This window comes from Lagopus leucura, unplaced genomic scaffold (assembly GCF_019238085.1).
Source record: "Lagopus leucura isolate 7727_CA_CO unplaced genomic scaffold, USGS_WTPT01 Super-Scaffold_100021, whole genome shotgun sequence".
NCBI lineage: Eukaryota > Metazoa > Chordata > Aves > Galliformes > Phasianidae > Lagopus > Lagopus leucura.
In genome coordinates, this window is record NW_024962274.1 from 6,687,082 (window position 1) to 6,710,123 (window position 23,042).

At 40.2% G+C, this 23,042-nt stretch overlaps 1 protein-coding gene across 8 annotated transcripts in view; it reads left to right on the plus strand.

Moving 5' to 3' along the window:
* IRS1 (insulin receptor substrate 1) overlaps positions 1–23,042 on the plus strand; it is a 301,946-nt gene that overhangs the window by 113,593 nt on the left and 165,311 nt on the right. For 4 of the 8 annotated variants that reach the window (XR_006180410.1, XR_006180411.1, XR_006180416.1 and 1 more), the window contains exon 6: positions 2,166–2,306. The gene's annotated coding sequence lies outside the window, so the exon portion shown is untranslated. Of the gene's footprint in view, positions 1–1,660; positions 1,824–2,165; positions 2,307–4,754; positions 4,824–23,042 lie in introns of those variants that run through there. The other 4 variants (XR_006180414.1, XR_006180415.1, XR_006180412.1 and 1 more) reach the window with 3 other exon arrangements.

Consider the following 23,042-nt stretch of genomic DNA (forward strand, 5'->3'; position numbering starts at 1 on the left):
GTTTCTAGTACAGTGAACATCAAGAGCTATTAATTAAATAGAATTGAGACTGTTTCCCTTAACACAGTGCTCCATTGCTTCCTTATAAAAATAATAATGTGGGTTTTTTTGTAGGTTACATACAATCCTCGGGATTTTGCAATTTCATCGGAAGATGCCTGCAATTATCAACTAACTTCAGGCTTAATTAGCTTATTAGCTTGTCTTGTAACTCTACATCCCCTTTAAAGGTTCAGCTATTTTCCAAATGTTGCCTGGAGTATCATTTTGTGGATGCTTGGTGACAAATTCTTACTTTTGAATACAGTTTAAATAACTATTTTTACGCAGAACCTAATTTTCGGTGCATAAAATATTATTCTGGCACCAAAGTAAACAGAGCTGAAATGGCTAGCAGGCCACAGCATAACAAATCAGAACGATTAGTCATCCTCCTTGGACGCAGATGAGTCACTTATGGTCGAGACACTTCTGGGAAAACTAGATAGCTGGTAAATGTATTACCAGCTGACTATCAAAGTCCCTGTGCCATACCAGGAAATGTTCCTGATTTGGGCAATAGTTCTCTTCCTGCAGTGACAAAAATAAACCAACTGCTTAAGAAGTCAATCTCCTTTTTTCAGTTCCTTGCTTCCAGTTTTGGCAAGCTAAATTGTTTCTCTGTGATGTTCAGAGCGTTTGTGGACTAACAACAAATTTCATGTTAAATGAATACTATCTGCAGTGTAACATGTGGCCTTCTATCTTTCTAGTAAGGAATAGGGAGGGTTACCTTGTGATCTTTCAAACTTACTTTCTTTTGTCATGTTTTACTCTTGTCAAGCTTATACAGACTGTGGTTTCAGAATAAACTATGTGCATTTTCTTTTATTGCACTGCATTCTATAATGATGTGTAGAATTAAAGCCTATGCTCTTGTCTGAGTAAAGATCACATTTTCCTCTGCTATTGGTACAAGCAGAAAACAATCTGTTTTACCTCCTCTTTTTCAGCCTTGTAGTTAAGGGCAGACATGAAGTGCCTTGTTGACTTGGGATTGAACAATGATGCTCAATCTTCTCAATTTTTCTTAAACTGTGGTGGAACGATTCTCATCTCCTTTTTATTTTGATAGAGCTACTCAGCAGTTCCATGATGCCCTTTGCCTGTTATTTATTTATATTTAACTACCCCCCAAATAAATCATTAACTCCTTGTATCTTTGCCTTTTTCATATCTTATTTCCAATATCTCCAAATATGGCACAAACACGGGTGGCTTCAGTGAATTTTTCATGACTTTACTACTGATGAATTACTAGGGAGTCTGCTACTTCCATCTTCTCCCTGCCTTCCATCTGCCTCTGCCTATTAGAATTTCCCAGTATAATATCAGCTGGGATCTCTCGAACATTGTGGCCGAATCCAGGTCTGATCTAATCATTAGTCTCCACCATTCATACTACTGAAGTTTTGGGCTATAACTACATTCCAGCGTGTTCTCTATCTCATGTGTACATGTGTGTCAGAGGTGTAGTACCACCCAGAGATCTGGGATGAACAGAGTTGAAAGAAGTGTTGTCTGGAAGTGTTCCAATGACGCCAAATTGTACAAACAGAGATCTGTTGAGGCTGAAATGTTTGGAATTGCATGCATTTTTGCTGAATTGCTGCAGCTTTGCTAAAGAATATAATCTTGCACCTGGCACATGGCTATTTTGGAAAAGTGAGCTCAGTGCCCCTTGGAGTCTCAGATCTAAGGCTGACTGGTACAACCTGCCTTGTGCCGGGAGACTTTAGGTACTCATCATGGGGGCAGCTCATTTTGGGGAGATGTTTGGGAAGGTGGGTTCCCTGAGTTTGGTGCTATGGTCAGCTTTGGAGCTGTAGATCTCAGAAGTTCCACATGTATAACTATATTCTTTGTAAATGTCCTCTACAGTGCCAAATCTGTGAACTGAATGCATTTCTAGCTTTGTACTGTGTGACCACCTCTGTGCTTGCTTCTTTCAAATTCCAATAGGACGGGCATTTATAAAACCAATAATTGTGACTCAGAACGTTGCCAGTGAAAATACTTTTTGAAATTAGTGTTCTGTGAGCCATGAGTCTGAAGCTTGTTTTTGAATTAAAGGCTTTTTTAACTTACCAACGCAACGTGACTGATGCACCTGTTCTCTCTTACAGTGATGGATGTGTGGCTGAAGACACGTATCTGACATTTGGTTTGGATTTCTGTTGTTTGGATCTTCCATGATGCATTTGAGAATTTTGCAATGTGTGGACAACTTCAAATAAGAAAAAAAAAATCATCAAATGATCCACTTTGTGAGTACCCTTATTTCCATATAAATAAATTAGTGCAGATAGGTAAGATGATCTACAATGCAACATATTTGTATACTCAGCTTCCCATTGCTCTTTTGGTCACTTATGTACCTTGGCCAAATTTGTACTTTCTGAACCTATGAAAGATTTGTTACAGTTTCATGAGAGAAAAAGGTTTTGTCATAGAAGAGTTTGACTATTTTACTCCAGAGAATAGAATATTCTACAGCAGAGATGGAGGAGGATTTGATATGTCTGGTTTATGTAAATGTGATTCTTAGTTTTTTTCTGAGATCTTCTTGAAGCTCAGTATGTGGAGGTTGATGGCCCTCCATGTGGCAGGGAGGTTGGAGATTCATGATCCTTGAGGTCCCTTCCAACCCTGGCCATTCTGTGATTTTCTTTAGAGAGCATGGCAGTGGGCATTTTAGAAATCTTAAGGCAAGGTATATGTCCTGCAGCCGGTCCAAAGCTGGATAGGATTCCAAGCCTTCAAATAGATACATCATGTATATGTACCCTGGGAGATTCCAGTGTTAAACTGATCCTAGTCTCGTGATAAAGCTCTGTTAAGTATAAAGACTTCAAAATATAGGCCTGTGGTATAAGGTATATTGGTTCACCATCTTCAAGTAAGGGTTGACTTGAAGGTAAATGCCCCCTAGTATATAACACATGGTGGGATTGAACAAAAGCTCACTTGTTTTGTTTTCTTTGAAATGTTTACCTGAGAGCAGGGAAAGCATGTTACAGCCATAATGGATACTGTGATACTGTTCTCAATGACTTAGAAATTCTGGTAGCCTACAGAAACTGAATCTGAGTTGTACTCTGCTTTGCCTGAACAGATAGCTCTAGTTATTGTGTACCATTATTATTTATTTCTATTCCTGTAGTTGTGAATGGGACTTCAGAAATATAAGCAATAATGTCTGTGTCACAGAATAAGCCTGAAATTGCAAATAATCTCTTGGTTTTGAGGTTTTTCATTTGTAACAAAGCCCAAGCACTCTATAACAAATCCATGTAGAAGTATGCTTCTGGGTTCATACATCTCTTTTGGACTTTGTGTTGCAAAGAGAACTGCTCTAATAGAAACCATTTCCACAGAGATCTCTTTGTGGGATTAGGACCGTAAGCAAGCTGTGACAGAAATGCCAACTGTGACGTAGGATTGCATGTCGGCACTGCGGGAAGACAGTGAAAGAGACTGATTCCTGTGCAGCACTTCTCATTGATAGATTTTGAGTGTCATTTTATATGGGAAGATAGTGATATCCTGAGGCTGCCCAGCAGACAAGTGATGCATCTGAGAATCATGTCCAGGTGTCCTGAGTCCCAGTCCACCTATCAGTAGACTGTTTGCGTTTCAACCTGGGAACAGAATGCTGGGTCAGCAGTATTTATTGTCTTATTTTGATCCCCCATATTTTTAAGAGTGTTCTGTGCCCAGGCCTCTTGCAAACTCAAAACATGCTGCTTAATAAAGCCTGGAAAATTTCTTTAAAGTTATAACACTTGTAAAATGCTATTTCTCAAACTTTGCCTGTGAAACTTGAAAGATGGTGGCTTCCTGGCACTGTGTTAGCTGTGGTCCCATGTGCTGCTCCAGTCTCACTGATGATTGGCTTTGAGAGTAAAGTATGCCTGGTCCTGCCTCAGCCTTGTGCCAGATTTCACCCCAGTGTCCTTGCTCTGGAGTTAATGGATTTAGCAATATGAACTTGCTGCATGTTTCTCAGTCTGGAGCTAAACAGATTGCTGCACTTAAAAGCCCCACCACCCATTGCTACAAATCTATTAAACATCTCCAGTTAACTATACAGTCTCCTGCTTCATTCAGCAGCTGAGCATGTAAATTCCTGTGACCAAATAGCTGCACTTAACTGTTTTCACATGTGCTCCCACCATGCCCATTTCGAAAGGAGAAATCCCAGAGCAGCTTTGCCCTGCAGGCAGCCAGCCAGTGACCAGGGCATGACTGAAGAGCAAGGTGCCCCTTGGGGCCTTGCCCTTCACAGAGAGCTCAGTGGGAGCAGGGCCGAGGGCAGTTCAGGCAATACTGGGACTTGTGACTCTCCCTCAAACTCTGCTTCTGCCACTTGGAGCCAGAGGATGCAGTGGGAGGCCAGGCTGGCAGCCAGGCTTTGTCAGGACCTGACCTTGTCTATTGACGGGTTCACAGTGGCTCCTCAGGCCCTGCACTGGTCACAGCTCCGTGTGCCCAGGGATGCACCCTCCCGCAGCCCCGCTGCCATCCCAACTGCATGTGTGGAACAGGAAACTTCTTTTATTTCTCTGCCTGCCAGGCTGCAGAGGGGCTGTTACTCAAAATTAAGCAATACATATCCTGGCAGGAAACGCTGCAATAGCTCTGAGGGCTGCAGGGCTTCTCTGTCTGCCCTGCCGTGCTCTGCCCTGGCGGCCGTGAGGCAGAGCCATACGTGCCCACTGCAGCAGCACGCTGCTGGCACCCAGCTGTGCAGAGGGGCGGCGAGGCCCAGCGCTGGCCCAGTGGTGAGTACTAAGGCGCGCTGCAGTGCTTGCTGAAGGTAACTGGCCACGTTAGAAACAAAAGGGCTGTGTCTGCTAGTCTGGAAGCAGAGGCCGGAGAGCCCTGTGTGAAAGGCAGCGGTTAATTTGAAACACAGGCAAAAATAGCAGCGGTGCTGGGAGTGTGTTTGCCTTGGCCGCTCCGAGCCCCGCGCCGCTGCACTGAGCAGGCCTCTGGCTGCCGTCCAGGCTGTAATATTTCCTTTTGCTGTTGTTCATAAAGGCATTCAGGAAAACAATTGAGTGCAATGAGTGCCTTCCCGTTCCGGTGGCGTGTGAGCCTCCAACCAGTATGTGCCCAGGCCCCAAGGGCCCTGTGTGGCCCAGGTGGTGCTGGGGCTGCTCTGCCCCATAGAGAGCTGCAGGCTCTGTGAGAGCTGCTTTTTGAAAGCAGTTTCTCCCACCCCTGGAGGCATAAAAGGATTTCTCCTGGCAAACTAAAGGAAATGTCACAGGCATATTTGGGGGTGGGGGTTATGGGTATGCAATTTAAAAGGATTTATCAATGCCTTATCAAAGCTGATTTTTTTTTTTAAGTGAGCTGATAGTCTGGATGGGAGCTGCAGTGGGAGCTGTGAAGATGATGGTGTGGTTTTCCTCTGTGGGAGGTGGAATACACTGTAGTACTATGGGGCACCTTCATAGTAGGATTTATCTAAGAAGCCAGGTTAATTTAAAATAAAACAGCCACTCACCTTACATGGTTAGTTATGTGAATATAAAGTCTGTGCAAAAAGCAGGCCTCAGACTACTGAAGATGTCAGCTACGCGAAGGAAATCATATGGAACATAAACTAGTAAGGACAGAAATGCTCAATTTACATGGCATCTGCATTACTTGAGGCATGGCAGCAATAAACATGAATGCAAGGGAAGCTTGACAAGCCTCTCCCTCCTTGTATGTGTACCACTGCACCATTTGTACTGGAGCCAGCCAGGTGCTGGGAATGCCACGTCATATCTAAGGGGAGCTCCAATGCTGCCAGGGACTTTGTAGAATCCTGGCTCTTACTATTCAGCACTTGCTGAAGTGCTAAAACACCACCAACTGAAGGACAGCAGCTTGACATCCTTACCTGAATTCGAACAAATCTATCAAGGTCATGTTTAGGCTTGTTAATAGCCCCGATTCACTGCTGGAGTATAGTCTTTGTTATAGCTGTGACAGGACAAATCTCAATGTAGAGAAAGCACCTGGCTAGCCTTGTGCTGACTGAGTTAATGGAAAGTGAGGTCAGCAAATCCTGGACTGATGACAGCATCTATGAGGCTGATGTTTCACATCTGGGATGACCAACTGTGGTCCAGGAATTAAACCAGGCCACAGGGTGTTTTTGTTTCTGGCTCTTGGGAGTGTTGGCCTGTTTGCATGAATGTTTCTAGGGGCGCGGGAGAGGATGTGTAGCTTTCTCCCCTTAAAGATAGAGAAGCTGGGGGTATGGCAGTTTTCATCTAGTGCAGTGTAGCCCAAACATTTTCTTTGGTGTTCATGCCTGCGGATTCTCTAACTGAACAAAGGAGTTCTCTCTGTACAGGTCAGCCCTCCATGTTTTAGCTCAGCACTGATTGTGGCAACTAAGGTGCTGGCAGTCAGAACTATAGCTAGTTAAGGGGATAATCAGTGGTAGGATTGTGGGGGCAGAGGACCGGAGAGCTTTGTGATCGTTTGTGTAAAGCTTGTTCAACCAGCAACTAAATGTTTTGGTGTCCTTGCTCTAAAGAACATTTTATATTACAGTGACCTTACATTTATGGCTTTTCCAGGTCATTTGAGCCTTGTCTAGACCCGTGCCTTTAAAATAAACAAACTTCAGAAAGAAAATCAATACTATAGGTGGAAGAGTTCATGCATTTCAGAGCCTCAGGTGAGCTAGATGGATTGTGTTTTAACATGTGTGAATCTGTCGAGGAGAATGCTGTTGGGGAGTCAGTGAAGTTTTTATTCTGGACTTCAGCAAATGAGATAGTTCTGACCTAAGCTTCCATGACAGTCTGACATGGTGAGCCATTACAAACATGCTTCTATATGTTCTGGTGGTCGGACAGGCTGCAGAGGAGTTCTACACTGCTGCACATGCTGAAGGATGAGGTGCCCTCCTTAGCTGAGTACAGCTCCGACAGAATGGGAGAGGGGCAGCTGCCTGGGCTGCTACATAGTAGCGAATAATGGAGATGCAAACCTTGGCTGCAGCATGTTCTTAGCTATTGCCTGCTATCTTGCTTTGGGGAAAAAACTGCCTGCTGGGTGAAGCCTTGCACATGCTGATAAGGCAAATTCACTGTTGTTGTAACTCAAATTCTTTAGTGATCAAATTTAAAGGTGATTCTTAGTTCAAGAGGCACAAATGCTAAAAGTGTAACTTTGAATAGTTAAGTCATGCCTCTCATCAGAATCTTTTTAGGACTGGGTTGTGCAGAGGTGACCATTGTGATTAGCATAATCTTATTCTTTTGAGCTAGTGCTCACCTGACATCTTGTTACAGGCATTTGTATTGGTAGTGGGAAGACTATGGCCTTATGGGTTCAGTGGTTATACAGGATGGAATTCATATTTTCATTGTAGCTGACCTTTGGCATATTGTGGCTAGAAGATATATTAATTATGCATTCAGGTGAGCAAATACATTTCCACTTGGAGGGATAACCATGGGATTTGCTGGTGTGAGTAGATATTGCTTGTTAAAAAAAAATCTAGGAGTGATTTGAAGTCCGAGGCAAACACCTGCCCACAGCCTCTTCTTTGTCATAGCCAAGTACTTGTAGAGGTCCCTTGATGAGTCCCAAGCTATCCAAGGTGGATTAACTTCTATTCTGGGGATTCAAAACTTTGGAATTAAAAAAACTAAATGCTTGAGATTGTTAAAGTAAAAACAGCATATACTCAACGTATACTCAAATTCAACTGATCCCTTTGGTGTAAATAATTTGGGCCAGTCCTTTGTGCTTTTCCCAGCGTCATAAAAAATGCATGCTGATTGTTTCTTCTCTTTAATACTAGCAAGTGATTTATACTATTTTGTGTTTCAACATGATTCTGGCAGAGTAGGAACTTGAAACTTTACCTAGTGAAGAAGTCAACAAATAGTCCCTTAGCATAAGCTGCTGTCTTCAGGTGTGTTTTTCTTCTTCCGTGTCAGAGAGGAGCAGTGGGTACATGCTGCCTCATGCAGAAAAACTTCATTGTTCTTGTTGCTGATCGGATTGGGGGAAGATGCACTGCATGTTTCTGTTTGGGGTAGAACTGCTCCAAACAGGTACCTCATATCTAGCAGTACCAAAGGGGATTTTAAAGGACAGTTCCCCTGAGGGTCATGCTTTTATGGTAATTGAAGACACACTAGCAACTGTGTTTCAGTTGCAATGAGCTTGTAATGTTCCTTAACCTCTGTGAAGTTTTTCTAGAAGGTGTGGCAGTCCATGAAATGGGCTTGTTTTTGGACCTATAAACTTTGAATTCAAGCTTTATCACTTCTGGAGCTCAACAGAGCACAGAGTTTGTGATTTTATTCACAGAGCAATGGATCGTTGCAAATCGCTTCCCACTATTTGACAGCTTCCTTTTTAGAAATTTCAACACTCTAGCTATCTGCCTGCAGCAGTGTATGATTCTAATCACTGCTATGATTTCATAATTCCCCTTTAATTCAGCAAAAATTCCAGATTATCAACATATGCGATTTGTATTTTGGGAGAACACAGTGCTGCACATTCTTCCTGTTGTCAGGCTTAGAGGTTTGGTAGCGGAAAGATGCATATTGTTAACCAGAGGTAATTTTAGAGTTTATAAATATATGCAACTATTTTGGGTTGCAGAAATGACATTCCCCTCAATGAATCTACGAAGGAAAGCTGTAGACTTTAAAGCCAAATTCAGCAGGAAGAAAGAAAATTACTTCCATATATCTTCTGTATGTCATTAACTGGAAAATGAGATAATTCTTCTGAACATCTGAAAACTAAATAAAGAGGTCTATTCTCCTCTCAGTTTCTGTGGATAACTTCAGCTAATTTTTGTGGCAGTTATGCATGTTGATGGGAGAAAAGATGCCTCAAGTAGGATGATACAGTATACATATATTACTAAATAAAATGCTCATTTTACTTAGGATAATCCTTCTTTGTTCCAGATATATGTATGCATTCCTCTTACAGCAAATATTTCAGTTGTCAGGATGACTTGATACATTTGTTCTTTGATGTCAAATTGAGTTGCATCACTGTGGAGTGGTTGCTACAGAAACCCCAGCTTGGTTTTTACATGTATTGAGTTCAGTCAGAAGCTAGGTTTAAATTTTCCAGTAAAGAAGCTCTCAGTAAAATGGGTGAAACCTCTAAAACTGCAGCAGTAAGCGTGGCAAAAATACCCAGATAGTGAGATCAGAGACAATAAGGAAAAAAGCGATTTAAAGTCCAACAAACAAAGTCTATCTCTTGATAAAATGCTCCCTTTTGTAATTGAAACCAGAGCTAAATTAGATCAATACTAAAATATTAAAGTATGCCAAACCTGTTTTCTGTAAGCTTTGCTATAATTGGATTCTGATGTGAGAGATAGCTTAAGTAGGCAAAGTCAGTTGACTCAGGACAATGATTATTCATAGAAAAAGCTCCCTGCTAAGGTGTACAGTACTTTTATCTGGTGTTTCTTGAAGAATTAATACATACCTGTCCTTCCCCTGCATGCTGATACATTTGAAGTCCATATCTTGCCTACAGTAAATCTCTGTTTTGCTTAACAAGAAACTATTTCACTGTATAAGCGAAGCATATTGACAACAGATTTAACCCAGACAACTCAGCTTTATTCAATCAGAAGAATGCTGGCCTGGTTTCAGGTTTCTGGGATCCAGGCACAAAATGGACATGCCCCAAGTAGAATCCATTTGTTTTCCCATGAATGCACCTAGTAGGAGGTCAAATAAAAATAAATATTTTGGCTGTTCAGAACAGGACAGATTACTGGAGTATTGTGATTCAAACTGGAAATGTGATTACAACAAACAGCGGTAGCATCAGAAATATGTTCTGGTGAGAATAAATTGCATTGTGTTGTGTTTTTTTATTCCTCTCTCTTTTAAACTGGGGTTATACCTTGTCGTCACTAATGAGATTTATGAGAATATCTACATGTATCTTAAAGCTCTTCATCTCTTCGTACAAAGCATTCTGTTCAGGAGTTATGGAAAAATAACCTTTTGTTTAGACTGACAGAAGATTTTTTTTTAATGTAGAAGCAACTTATACAAAAGAGTAGTTTATGGACTTTCCCTGTGATAGTAAGAATAAATAAATTTAGTTCCAATATACCAGGGGCCCCAGATTCTCTGTGGAGTTCCACCAAACAATGGAATAAATTGTGCAAGGGCAATTTGTCCTTAATGTTTTTGACTATTTGATTTTTGTTGAGGTTTTGCTGGTGTTATTCAGATATTCACTATAATTTATACTGTAGTGTGGAAGAAAACCTGCATACTTGCCTGCAGGGGAGTGAATGCTCACTGAAACAATCCTTTGAACATAATAAAAATGAAATCCCCAGGTAATAAAAAAAAAAATCCCTGGCTTTAATGAATAATGCATTGGTGGAGCAGGAGGGGAGGAAATGCTTTTAAGATTTATTTCCCCCCACCAAACCTGTTGGCAGAAATAAAATCTAGGTTGAGAATGGTTTCCTATGCTGTGAATGTGTTCTCAAGCTTTTTTTAAGGATTTGGCTTAAATGCTGAGACACAACCAGACACTAAATAGTGGTAATTCTGATTTATGCCTTTGTTTGTTTGTTTGTTTTTCAAGTCTGTGGGTGTCTCCCCCTGTGTATTGACCATCTGGTTGTGGGTTTGACTGTTTGGGATGTGCCTGGCATGCTGAAAAACAACACAAAACACAAAATTGCAAAGCGGTTTGAGGCCCACTGAGGATGGTTTGTTAGGGGTCCTGGGTGAGCTCTGAGAGATAGCAGGTGTTGTGATGGGAAATTCAGGATGGCAGGGAGGGTTTCTCTCTTCAGCTGTTAAATGCATGTGAAATACTAGGGAAAGACTATAAAAATAAATGGTACTTATTCAGGTATTACTGAAATTGATCACTTTTATGTTACTGTCTCAGTAGAAAGTCTATTTGAGAGTTGTTTTGCCCCACAGTGGTGGTTCAAATTCAGTGCTGGAGGACGCAGACTCAGAGCTGTGTTACAGTTGTTGAACAGCCTAAGTGAATCTTGTAAATGGAGTTTCAGTGCAGTTCCCACAAACAAGTGTCCCAGTTGTGAAAACTGCCACGGTACCCAGCACTGCACTAATGATTTCTGGCAGCGTGAAGCCCGTGCTCTGCAGCCATTGCAGAAATCCCATACTTTTGCCGTCATTATATCAAGTGATTTGGACATGCTTTGGTTTCCAGTTCTCTGTCACTGAAATAATTGCTTTGTAGGATGGGAGAAAGGAAAGAAATCTGACAGTTCCCAAATTGAGAATACTGGAGGAAATTTCCGTAACGTGTGTGAGGGGTATAGAACAGGCAGCAGAGAATCGGTTCTCCCAGGATTCGATTTCAGAGAGTCAGAGCGGATGTGGTGCTCTTACAGCCAGTTAAACTTTGAATAATCCTTTCAGGAATAAAATATATTTTCTGTGACTATGACGGTGCCAAATCATTTTAAGTTGCCAAAAAGCTGCTTTGGAAGGACTTGAGGAAACCACAGCTGGGAATTGTGTCACAGATATAAAATGAGATTTATTTACTCTTCCACATCCAACACTGAAATAATAAGGAAGACAGGAACAGATGAAAGAAGCATTTGCCTTTTTTTTTTGTTTTTCTTTTTTACAGATTTTCTTCCTTCTTTTCTAATTTAATGTACTTTATATAGAGTTTCTGTAGAAAATGCACATTCTCAACAGTGGCTTAAACTTCTTCTCACTGAGGTCATTGGCCAAATGATACCGGGAATGATTCTACTGATTCAATTCGTACTCTGGGGGATAGGAAGGGAGATTGCATGTGCTCAGCATCTTAGGGATTTCATAGTGCCACGTTCTGGTGGGTGAGCCTGTTTCCAGGTCTGTGTTCACTACTGCTCTTTTTTGCATGCTTGCTCTGCCTCTGGGCCCAGCTAATTTTGTTGCCTAATGTTGGAATTCAGGTGGTACCTGGGAACTTCTACTTCCACAAATAATGGATTTATCACCATGATATTTAAATGCTATTGAAATACTTATGTATTTTGTGGGTTGAGAACATCCTTCCTTGTGCTAAGGGTATTTGTGGACTGCCTCTGTTTCAGCTTTCTCTGTTGGACAGTGCTTTCGAACTGTAGCCATAAAAACCTTGTTTTTGCTTGCATATATATATACCTAATATAGGCCCACTCCCACAGTTTTGTATCCACCCACAGTTTTGTATCCACCCACAGTTTTGTATCCACCCACAGTTTTGTATCCACCCACAGTTTTGTATCCATGGAGCCTAGATGTTTTTTCAGGGTAAATTAAAAAGAATCAGAACTGCAGATGATCATTTTTATATGTCTACTTTTAGGTGTTGCTTGTATTTGCATAGCTGACCAAATTATAGAGTTAGGAGGATGTACTATGTTCTCTTCTGATTTTCCTTCTCTCTCTTACTGATACATTACCAAGAAACCTCTTTTCTATCTTGCTGAAGCCAGAAGCCTTCATAGGCTGGAGATTATAGGGAATATTGTAATAATGGTAATCTGAAAACATAATACAGCTGAATACATGTGTATGTTGTACATCCTACTTCAATGTATTCATTTGTCTTTCCAAAAGTGTTAGTCCAATAAATTTTGTATTCTGTTAATATGAATTATTTATTAAAACACTCTGGCTTTGCACACCAAATGAAACATATTAAAAAGCAAAGACTCTTTTTTTTTTTTCCTCCAATGAATGCCCATTAAAAATAGCAGTTAAATTAATTTATTTTTTAGTAACTGATTTAAACGTTTGACAGGTATCTACTTTATGAACAGCAACTGCCAAAGGAGGAAAAAATGAGGCAGAGCAAAGACATGTAGAAACTGCTAGGTGTTATAGGTTCCACATCACTGGAAAAGAAATATGGAGGCCATTTTTCTACAGAAATGTGGAGACAGCGGGGGGTATTGGGAAGAAACTGGATTAGTGAGAAAGTTCTTCTGAACCATAAGGACATTTTTAAGGACTCCCTGAGAAGCAATAGGGTACCTGTAGGGTACAACATGGAATCCTCTGTGGGATCAGGGCTCTAGGATTATATCTATTTTGTCTGGTTACTTTATGACACGTGTAGATACTTCTGTTAGGATTTGTGTGAGTAAATGTATAATTGCTGAACCACCAGTTCTATAACTACTGAGCAAAATGTAGGTGCCACCATTTCAGTGAAGTTCCATCTGCTTCTGTGGGAAGTGATGTCCTGTTTTATGGGCAGTTATTCCAGCGGTTTTCAATTAGGAATTTATTAGGGATGCAGATAGGGTTCTTGAAAGCTGTGTTGAACACTTCAGAAAAGAATATTGAACTGACAGATGAGCAATGTCTCCATTTTACTGTGCTGCAGACTGGCATATACCCAAGACCATCCAGAACAACTCCATGGAATGAATGCAAGTATAGTAAAGTTTAGCTGATCTTTCCATATAGCAGAGGTGTATGTAGCCTCAACATTAGAAAAGGAAGTTGTTTGCTTTCATTTTAATTTTTGTTTTTTAGCTCATACTGCATAGCATCTTTAAGCTTTGCAGGCTTTGGGACACCCACTGAGTGTTTGCACTGAATGTAATCGGTTTAACTTTCCCTCTGGTTTTCATAGCTGTAGTTTTCCCTCAATATTATTATGAGGAGGATTAAGCACTTTCAACATTAACAACAACTTCATTGTTTTTTTCAATCAAATATTGTGTCTTAGCATATTTTTTTGTTTTAAAGCACTTACTATCCATAGAGAGTTTGGGCTTCTTTTTCTTGCTTTAATTTTGAAGAACAGAAAATATTGCTTGATTAAACTAGTATGATGATTTTTAGGCATGTTTTCCTTCTCTCCTTTTGTGGTCTTGGTTAAGCTTTATTTTCAGAATCACTGCTTGAGTAGGAAAATTCAGATTCTGAATGATTTTATTAGATTTTATTGGAAAATTATTGGAACTGTTTGAAGAAAACATCCTAGGTGATAAAACTCATTCAAGGAGAGTACCCCATGTGGTAGGATGAGAACACAAAGAACTGTTCATCTTTATCTCCAGTCACTAGAGGAGTGCATGAATAAAAGCGTATAGTTTTCAGTTTTTCACTAGGTGTTTTTCATCAAGCAGGGAGAGTGTCGTGTTAGAAGACTGGGTTTGTTGTTTGCAGTCCCTGTCTTGAACTCGTCACGAAAATTGAAAGGTGCCTCGTGTTATCTTTGAGAAAGATGCAGGTTAAAGGATACTCGAGCTATTATATTTTTACGTTGGCTATCTCAGTAGACTAGTTTCTAGTTTGATATCTTACTATTTATCACATGCTTCCAGCAGAAGTGCTTAGCTCTTTTTTAAAATCACATAATTGATTTTCTTGTTATGATTGTAGAAAATGATCTTTCAGTGAAGTTTTGAAATTCATGATATTCATGACTTCACTAGATGCCAAAGACAGCAATTCTTGAAATTGTGGACTTTGATTTAAAATATTAACAAATTCCTTGCTGGACCTAATGCATCTTCTGACAGGGTACTCCATATTCCTATTCCTTATGGTGCTGAGTAAAATATCTTGGATAAATAACTTGTGTGCTGTTCTCACATTTTCAATTAGCTCCTTGTCAGTACGACCAGAAGAAGCTCTTCCAGTAGTTTTGGAGCCTTTTCTGGCTACCATTTATCACTGGCTTCTGTAAACTTGAAACGCTCTCAGAAAATGCTTTATTTCTATGTTGCTTTTCTCTTTCCTTGAGCTGAGCAGATCTATGGATATTACAGAATCACAGAATTGCAGGAGCTGGAAGAAACCTCAAGAGATCTTTGAATTCAGCCCCCCCGCTACAGCAGGTACTCTACAGTAGATCGCACAGGTAGGCAACCTGATAGGTCTTGAATATCTCCATTGAAGGAGATGCCACAACCACTCTGGGCAGCCTATTCCAGTGCTTGGTCATCCTTGCTGTTCTTCCACATGTTTGTATTCCACATGTTTGTATAAATACATGTTTGTATAAAACTCTTCCTCTGTACAAGTGTTAGGCCATTGCTTTTGTCTTATCGCTATGCATCACTGAGAAGAGCCTGGCCTCATCTATTTGCCTTCCACTTCCTTTTAGATATTTATCAACATTAATCAGATTCCTCACTCCCCAGCCCTCTGTTCCCCAGGTTACTCAGGCTACTCATATGGGCGATGTTCCAGGCCCTTTATCATCTTTGTGGCCATCCATTGGGCCCGTACAATGAATATGCTATGTTGTAATTGGCCTTCTTCTCGGGCCAATGATAGGAATATGTTGCCTTCCTTTCCTTCATGCTTCTCTATTATTTGAATCCTTCAGATTTAGTGTAGTTACAGTGTATTCAGTGTTTTATAATAGAATGTTTTCTGAGAAATAATAGCCTTTTAGTTCTGTTGTACCGAATGTTGGTGTCCTAGAGAATGTTGGAAGAGCAACACAAACTTGGATACTGGAGTAGATAAACCTACTAGGTTTGCAGTTCTGTGAGCACAACTTAGAGAAAAAAAATATATATATTTATTTATTTAGATAGAATGCTATTGGAATTTATAGAACAGATATAATATTTTCAAACAGTATTAATATAACAGATCTCTTCCGTGCATATAATAAGTGTGAAAAATGAAAGCGAAAACTGCACTGTAGCCTGGACTAAATACTTGAGTTCTTTTAGTTTTCATAATAAAACAAATTTTGTTACTATTGAAGCGTGGAAGAAAAAAAAAAAGTCTTAAAAACCACTAACTTCCTCTTTTAATTTGGTATGTCTGCATTATAAATCAGATTGCTATTTGGCAGTTTCTCATAAAATATATTTGCATCTACACAGACAATATTTTATGACGCTTCAGCTTAATGTGTCTTAAATGGTGGATTAATAAAGTGGTTTAAAATGGAAATAGCAATGGCGTCTTTAAAGAAAATCATAGTGATTATTTCTAAATCTTTAGGAAGTTCAATAAATACTTGCTTAGGGAAATATGTATAGGTTGGCATTATTTTTCTGATCAGTTTCCATAATACCTGTCTGCTGTGCTGCATGTTTAGGGAAATGAGTTGATTCTTATGCCAAGAGGACCAAAAAAAGGTCAGTGACCCAAAAGTTCATTCCAGTGACCAGGAATGAACAGCAGTCCTCCTAAGGATCAAAGAGAGCATCTCTTGGATAGTGAAAAAACAGGCAAAAGCATTGTCATTTCTAAACACTGGAAGGCTGACTATTCTAAAGTTACTTGCAAAGGAAATTCTGTCATTTAAGAGCACATAGGTCCCAATGGAGCTTCATTTGACATTTTGTAATAAAACTGTTCAACTGTGTTTATGGAAAAACAGAAACTGTGCACTACTCTGATGTTCTGCTCTGCTCTATGTCATAAGGTTAAGAGATCATGGTTAGCAGTCTGTAGGGGTTTTCCTCTATAGTGGGCAGAGTCTGATTGCTTGAAAGGTAGGGAACCATGCAGTCTCTTCAAAAAAATATCTTCAAAAACATTGTAATCAAACTTAATATTTGTTAATTTTAAAAAGCAGATACTGAATGCTTCCTGTAGACCTTTTTTTACCTCTGGAAGTACTATGTTCAGTTTGCAGTAGAAGCTTACATTGAGGTCTGTGTTGCAGTAAAGCTTGTGTAGGATAGCAGTTCTTCAGTGACCAAAGGTTCCCTTCAACCCCACTTGCTGGCAGGGAAATAATGCGCTACTGAGATGAGGTAGCCAGCAAAACAGTGAAGAATCACAAAAGATGGAATATGTCAGTTCTGGAATGGCAGTTGCAGCACGTTTTAAGCTAAGTGAATCTGCCAGAAATGCAGTCCTTCACCTTGGGGGCATGCAGTTCCCCATCTCCCTACTGCTGAGAAAGAGTTTTCCTCACTGTTTGCATCCTGCAATGATATCACTCCTTTTCCCTGGAAGCTGTACTGAGGTGTCATTTACTTTCTTTGCAACACTTCAGTGACTTGCTTAATTCTGGGGGCAGTCAGATCCTGATTATAAGTGGGCAGATTGGCCACTGTGGCCTGAGGAGGCCTCTTGGCTGAGAAGACCATGAGGGCAGAACTGTGACTAGTAACCAGCTGCTCTCAAGTGGGCTGAAACTGTACAGATCTGCCTGTCTGACCTTCTTGGAAAGTGAGTATGAAAGCTTTTCTGGTGTATGACAGCCCAACAGTGTCCAAAATGATGGAAATTCTGTCTGGATTAAGCCACGAGCGTTTTACATAGGGACCTTGTGGATGAAGAAATCTTTTTCTTCATATGGTAGGAAAAGTTAGAACGTACATAACCTTGAAGAAGCTTTTATTTACCTGATGTAGTTAGTGGTGCAGGGAATCCCAGAGCTTCGATGCTCTGCAGTGCAGAAAGAACAGCGTTATGCCTCATGGCTGAGGGAGCCTTCAGGACGGAGAAGGGAAAAATAGAAACAGAGAATGAAAATGGTAAATGAAAATGCAGATTGGAAGAAAGGAATTTTTAAAGTATTCAAAGGAAATTTGGTGCTGATGTTTTGCCACTTGCTTTTCCATCTAATTGACCTATCTGATCTTGCTTACTCTCCCCACATTGCACAGCTGCTAGTGTGGCTTCCAGCTCCCAGAAGAGTGCACGAAGGCCACATTTTTTTTGTACACTCAGCTTTCCAGACACATGCTTTACAACGGGAACACCTGTGTGTATCCGAGCATTGGCTTCCCTCCACTGGAAGCACAGATGTCATGCTCAGAAGGCACACATAGTGGGATTGTGTTGCAGAATAGCATGGAAGCAAATGAAGACAGCTTTTGCAAATCTTAATGCGAGGATATCTCCCTGCAGCTCTGACATGCCTTGAAAAGCAGATAGAGTTGTCCACGTAATGAGTGAGTTCCCATTGTCGCAGCTGGCTGAAATTAGTGGCAGTTGTTCCTTGGAGTTACCAGACTGGATGTCTCTCTTCCCCATATCCTTTGCTCTGATCTGCCTCTAACTGATGGGAGGCACCTAATGTCCTTTGTGTAATGTGATGGGAGCGCCTTTTGCAGCTACTGTCTTTGCCAACATTTTTGTTTTTACTGTGAGAACCCTGTCAAACAGAGAACAGATAATAATAGAAAGCCGCTTGTAAGCTTCCAGGACAAGTACAGGCCTTGCTCTTCTGAGAGTGTCACTTATCTGCCCATTTCAAATAGGAGGTGTCGATTTCTCAAACTTCCGCTTTACTGGCAAAGTTGGTTGAAATTGGTCAGTGGCTTCAGAAGTTACTGGAGGAGAGGGAATTTCTAATCAGATGCAGACAAGCTGGCTTTATGTGACTACATGAGCCTTATTTCTTTAGGAATCCCTGGTAAAATATGTGGATAAAGTTGCAGTAATATTCAGGTTAGAGTTCATGTTGGCCTGTATTTCTCTCATAATTTTTCCAGCATGACTTTCTAGCACGATGATGTTAGTCAGCCAGAAGTTTTTTGAAACTTTTTATGGAATACGGATACTTTTTTCAAACCTAGCTTCTCTGTCTTCCTTGATTTATTTATTTATTTATTTATTTTTCCTTGATGAACTCAGTCGTTAATTGGGAAAAGCAAACACACAGAGGAGCCTGTTGGAAATGTTGCTGGCTAGATTTTTTTTTTTTCTTTTTTCCATAAAAAGTTTAATATTGGCAGAACTTTCTGATTTATTGTGGTTCTGAAACAGCATTGAAATATTCAGGCTAGATAGATTCTTGCATGGCTTTCTGAGAGTCCCAATGCCATGGTGCTGTTTCTTGAGAAAGGAAACATGGGTCTACATCTGGGAGCAGACCTGTGTGCTATATCTAGTGTGTTCAGAGAGCATTTTCTCTGTGGTATTTTTGCATTTCAGCATTATCTATTGAACAGCAACGTGTTATAAGAACTATAAAGTCACAAGTGAAGTGAACAGAGCCTTGGGGGAAAAAATAGGAAAAAGGGTGAGAAGAAGACACTGACCAACATCTGTGGATTTTGGTTAGAAGATTGAAAGTAGGTGGAACTGCCCACAGAAGAATCAATTTTCAGCTTTTTGCTTCTCACATCTATCAAGTAGATCTAAATGGATTGAATGGAGAGCTACCTGAGTGGTACCCGACTGGTTTCCTTATCAGTCTGAGTGTATGTGGGAAAAGGCACTGTTTTTTGTAAACTTTAACCTTTGGCAGTCTTTGGCTCTGCATATTGAGTAGAGGGAAGATAGCAGATGTGGCAGGAGACACTCAGGCTTATTTGCTCCTACAAATGAAACAGCTCTAACAGGAAAAAAGAGTCTTAACAGAATTAGCTAAAAAAAATGTGTCAGACAAAATTGTGCTTTGAATACTTTATAAGAGCTTACTGTTTTGCAGTGAGAAAAGACAGTCAGGTGTTGATAGCATGTAGGAGGCAAGAGCTGTTATTAGTGAGTGGGAAGAAACACATTGAGTATGGTGTGGGAGTAGGGCAGATGGGAAAGAATCTAGTGGCTTTTTAAAAATTACTCATTCTGAATCATCTTCCTACAAGCTTACTCTCAAAGCCTCCCGTGCAGCACATCATCATCCTCTGAAGTTCCACAGTAGTGCCAAGCTGAGAATGGCATTGAGAGGCATGTTGAGTCAACTCTATGTGCTATAGTAATAGGTGTTCAGTGAGGAGTTTAAATAACTGTTTCAGCCAAGTAGGCTGTGACTATGTAGGACTATAACACACAGGTGGGATGCATATCTATTAATTCAAGCCCTCTGTGGGAAGACAAAATGGTAGTATGCTAATTTTAGGGTAGTTAAAAGTGTCTGTGAAGATCCATTAATGGAACAATTTCCACGCTTACCTGCTTGTGAATGTGAGGGCCTTGTTGCCAAGAGTCTGGCTATTATGAAGGCTTGGTTGGAACCATGGAAACATGTCCAAATGGCCTAGGACATGCCCTGAAATGTCTCCTGGGAGAGCTGCTGTTTGGATGTGACATATGTACTATGAGCTCTGAGGAGACGTGATGATGGCATTAACAGAAAATACCAACAGAAGGTTGATAGTGAGCATAACACAGTAAAGCTTGTTCTTTGAACTTGTCATAAATCTATTAACTTCTTCACTAACAATTTCTCGTTCTGAACTTTTTTGACCATATTCTGAAGTACAAGAGTATATAGTTTTATCAGACTGCTGCTTGTAGCTGTATGCCTTCCTGTTTGTTGCTTTTATTTGTTGCAAAATGCTTGTAGTGATATTTTTACTTCTGCTACTTTTGCCTACTAATCAAGTTCATTCCCCAAAGGACGGAGGAAGATTTATTTTACAAATTTACACTTGAACTTCCTGTGGTGGTTTTGCTCTCAGGTTTCAGCGCTGGTGATGAAAGGTATTTCCCACAACGCTTGTGAAATTTAAATGAAAATGCGCCTCTGCATGAATTTTTTATTGCACTTCATATGTAATATTACATTTATTGGATATTCTTTTTGAGGCTTATTATGGTGGAATTGTTTGCTATGTTGTGACCTTTGACAATAATTCAGACTCAGATTTTGACATCGTTACATTATGATTATCTATACACATGGATGGATAGCTAGCCAGCTAGATGTTAATATATTTATAGGTCATTTCTGAGAAATCATTGTCCTGTCTGAATAGTAATGGGGATAGAAAGGAAAGAGGTTGGCAGGAAAACATATTTTCATTCCCAAACTATCAAGAGGCTGAAAAGCGAGGACAGGAGAAAGGAGACAGAAAGGAAGCAAGAAAAGAATCAGTGAATAGTCATAACAGTGGCAAAAAACACATCCAAAAAAAAAAAAGAAAAATAGAAGCCATAGATTCCTTTTGTGTTTTTCTGAAGCCCTGAAACAATTTAAAGTATGAAAAACTTGGGCTAATTGAGAGCATTATATTGACTGGCCCCAATTTTCCTTCTTTCTTTGTTTTCAATCCAGCCTTTCTCATTATAACCTCTTAAAATAAATAAATAAAAACTCTCACTCTATAAATATCTGAAAGAGTCATTCTTATATAATAGCCCTTTTCTTGCAGCAAAATTTATCATTATAACAGTACCATCGTAGTTTTGCTGGCAGAATCACAGCCAGTCAAAGCTATTACAATAATGGAACATTTCATGGTTTTGGAAATTAAATGTGTAACCATGGCACAGAAATGTCTCTTAAATCATATTTGGAGATGTATTTTTCACCAAATGATTTGCACATTATCTCATTCCATCTGAATTCTATTTTCATTAAAATTACACCATTGATTTTTTCCCCTTTGTTTCTGCAACAGTTTTGCAATAGAGTTTCCCATCTGCTTTCACTTTTTGTGAGTTTGATCATATTTGTTCAGCAGATCTAAGCCTTATTTTATCACGAGGCAGAATTTAACAGCTGACTAATGGTCAGCCTGTAGATTATGCTGTAAATAGTTAGCACGTTAACTTGCAGGAGTGAGTAATACTGCTATTAAATGCAGTAGCTGAACTATTTTCAAAAAGGAAGTAAGTAGCTTAATGCAGTCAGTGTTCCAAGACCTAGAACCAGTTCAAGGTGTGTGACTCCTCGGGAATTTTACTTGTTCAAGCCTCATGAGAGCCAGCTAGGCATTTCTGAGTAAGAAAAGATGGAAGTCTGTAGGTGTTTGTTCTCTGTACATCTGTTGAAACCTTCCTGAGGTGTTTGCATGCACCTGGGACCATTTGTGGTACTAAGCTCATGTGCCTGCTCATATTTGTTGTGAGCCTTTTCTCCCGGTAGCACAACTTCAAATGGACTGTTAGTAGAGCTCTGGGAACAACTAAAAGGGGAGATGAAAAAAAAACTGGGCAAGGTGTTCACATGATATACAGCTTTGAATAAAATATTGGATGAGGAAATGTATTAAAATCTCTTCTTATTGTTCCTGTTTTGCTTATGAGAATTTTTTTTTCAGCTTTTATATGGCTTTTTTTTGTAAACTGCATGCGTATGATGATACAGTGTATGAATGCAGTTTGCGTTTTAATTGCATTCTCAAAATAAAGTGATAGAATTTAAGCAAAACTAACGGTATGTCCATATAACAGGTATGGCTTTTTCCAGCCATATGTCCCACCCTTGGGAAAGCAGAGGGTGTGGGTGTGCAGGGGGCCGACACAGGGGAGGTAGTTACAGCTGGCAGGGAGGCGCAGAGACACACATGGCTGGTGGGAGTTGATTCTGTGAACATAATACAGGTGCATCAGAAGAGCAGTAGGGCTTACTAGCTTGGGCTAGGTTCACCTGAGAAAAGCTCTGTTGGGCTGCTACATCCACAGGATGCCACAGGAGATCATCTCAGCATCAAGGGCCACTGTTAGCTGGGTACCTCCTCACCTTCACTTCAGGGATTTGAATGCTGTGCTGGGGCGCTGGCCTAGTGATAGGCCTGTTGGTTGCTCTTGGGGCATGATTTCTCTGCTCAGAACTTCGATGGTGTGCCCAAGAAAATGCTCCAAAGTCAGTCTGTGTTTCCTTGCCAAAAGCTTTGGTTTCAACTAACTGACGTTTTCTTCTGAAAAACAACTTTGTCAGAAAATGACCAACCAGCTCTGGTTTCACACCCTCTGATCTGTCATCTTTGATCTGCTTAATGAAATCAGGGTTCCACTAGTACTTGCTGCTGGGCTTTTAAACATCTTTTAAACTGCCTTCTGCTCTCGTCTAGATTTCTCTCTTACTCGACTCATCTGCAGCTATTTTGTTCTCCTTAGGGAGAGCCCTGATCCTGTTTCAGTTTCTTTTACAAAGGCTGCCTGCTGCTCTGCTGGCTTTTCCTACTGCTGTTTGCTTTTGTTTTTGTTGTTGTTGTTTGTTTATTTCATTTTTTACCAGAAGCACCCTTAACAAAAAAGTAATGGGAAAAAAATAGTGCAAATCTATTTTCATACTCAAATCAGAATAACATTGGAATTCAGGAAAGGTTCACATCATGTTTTCTTACGAGAGCATGATCTGATTCCTGAATCCTGTCTGGTTTTTATTTGCAGTGCTTT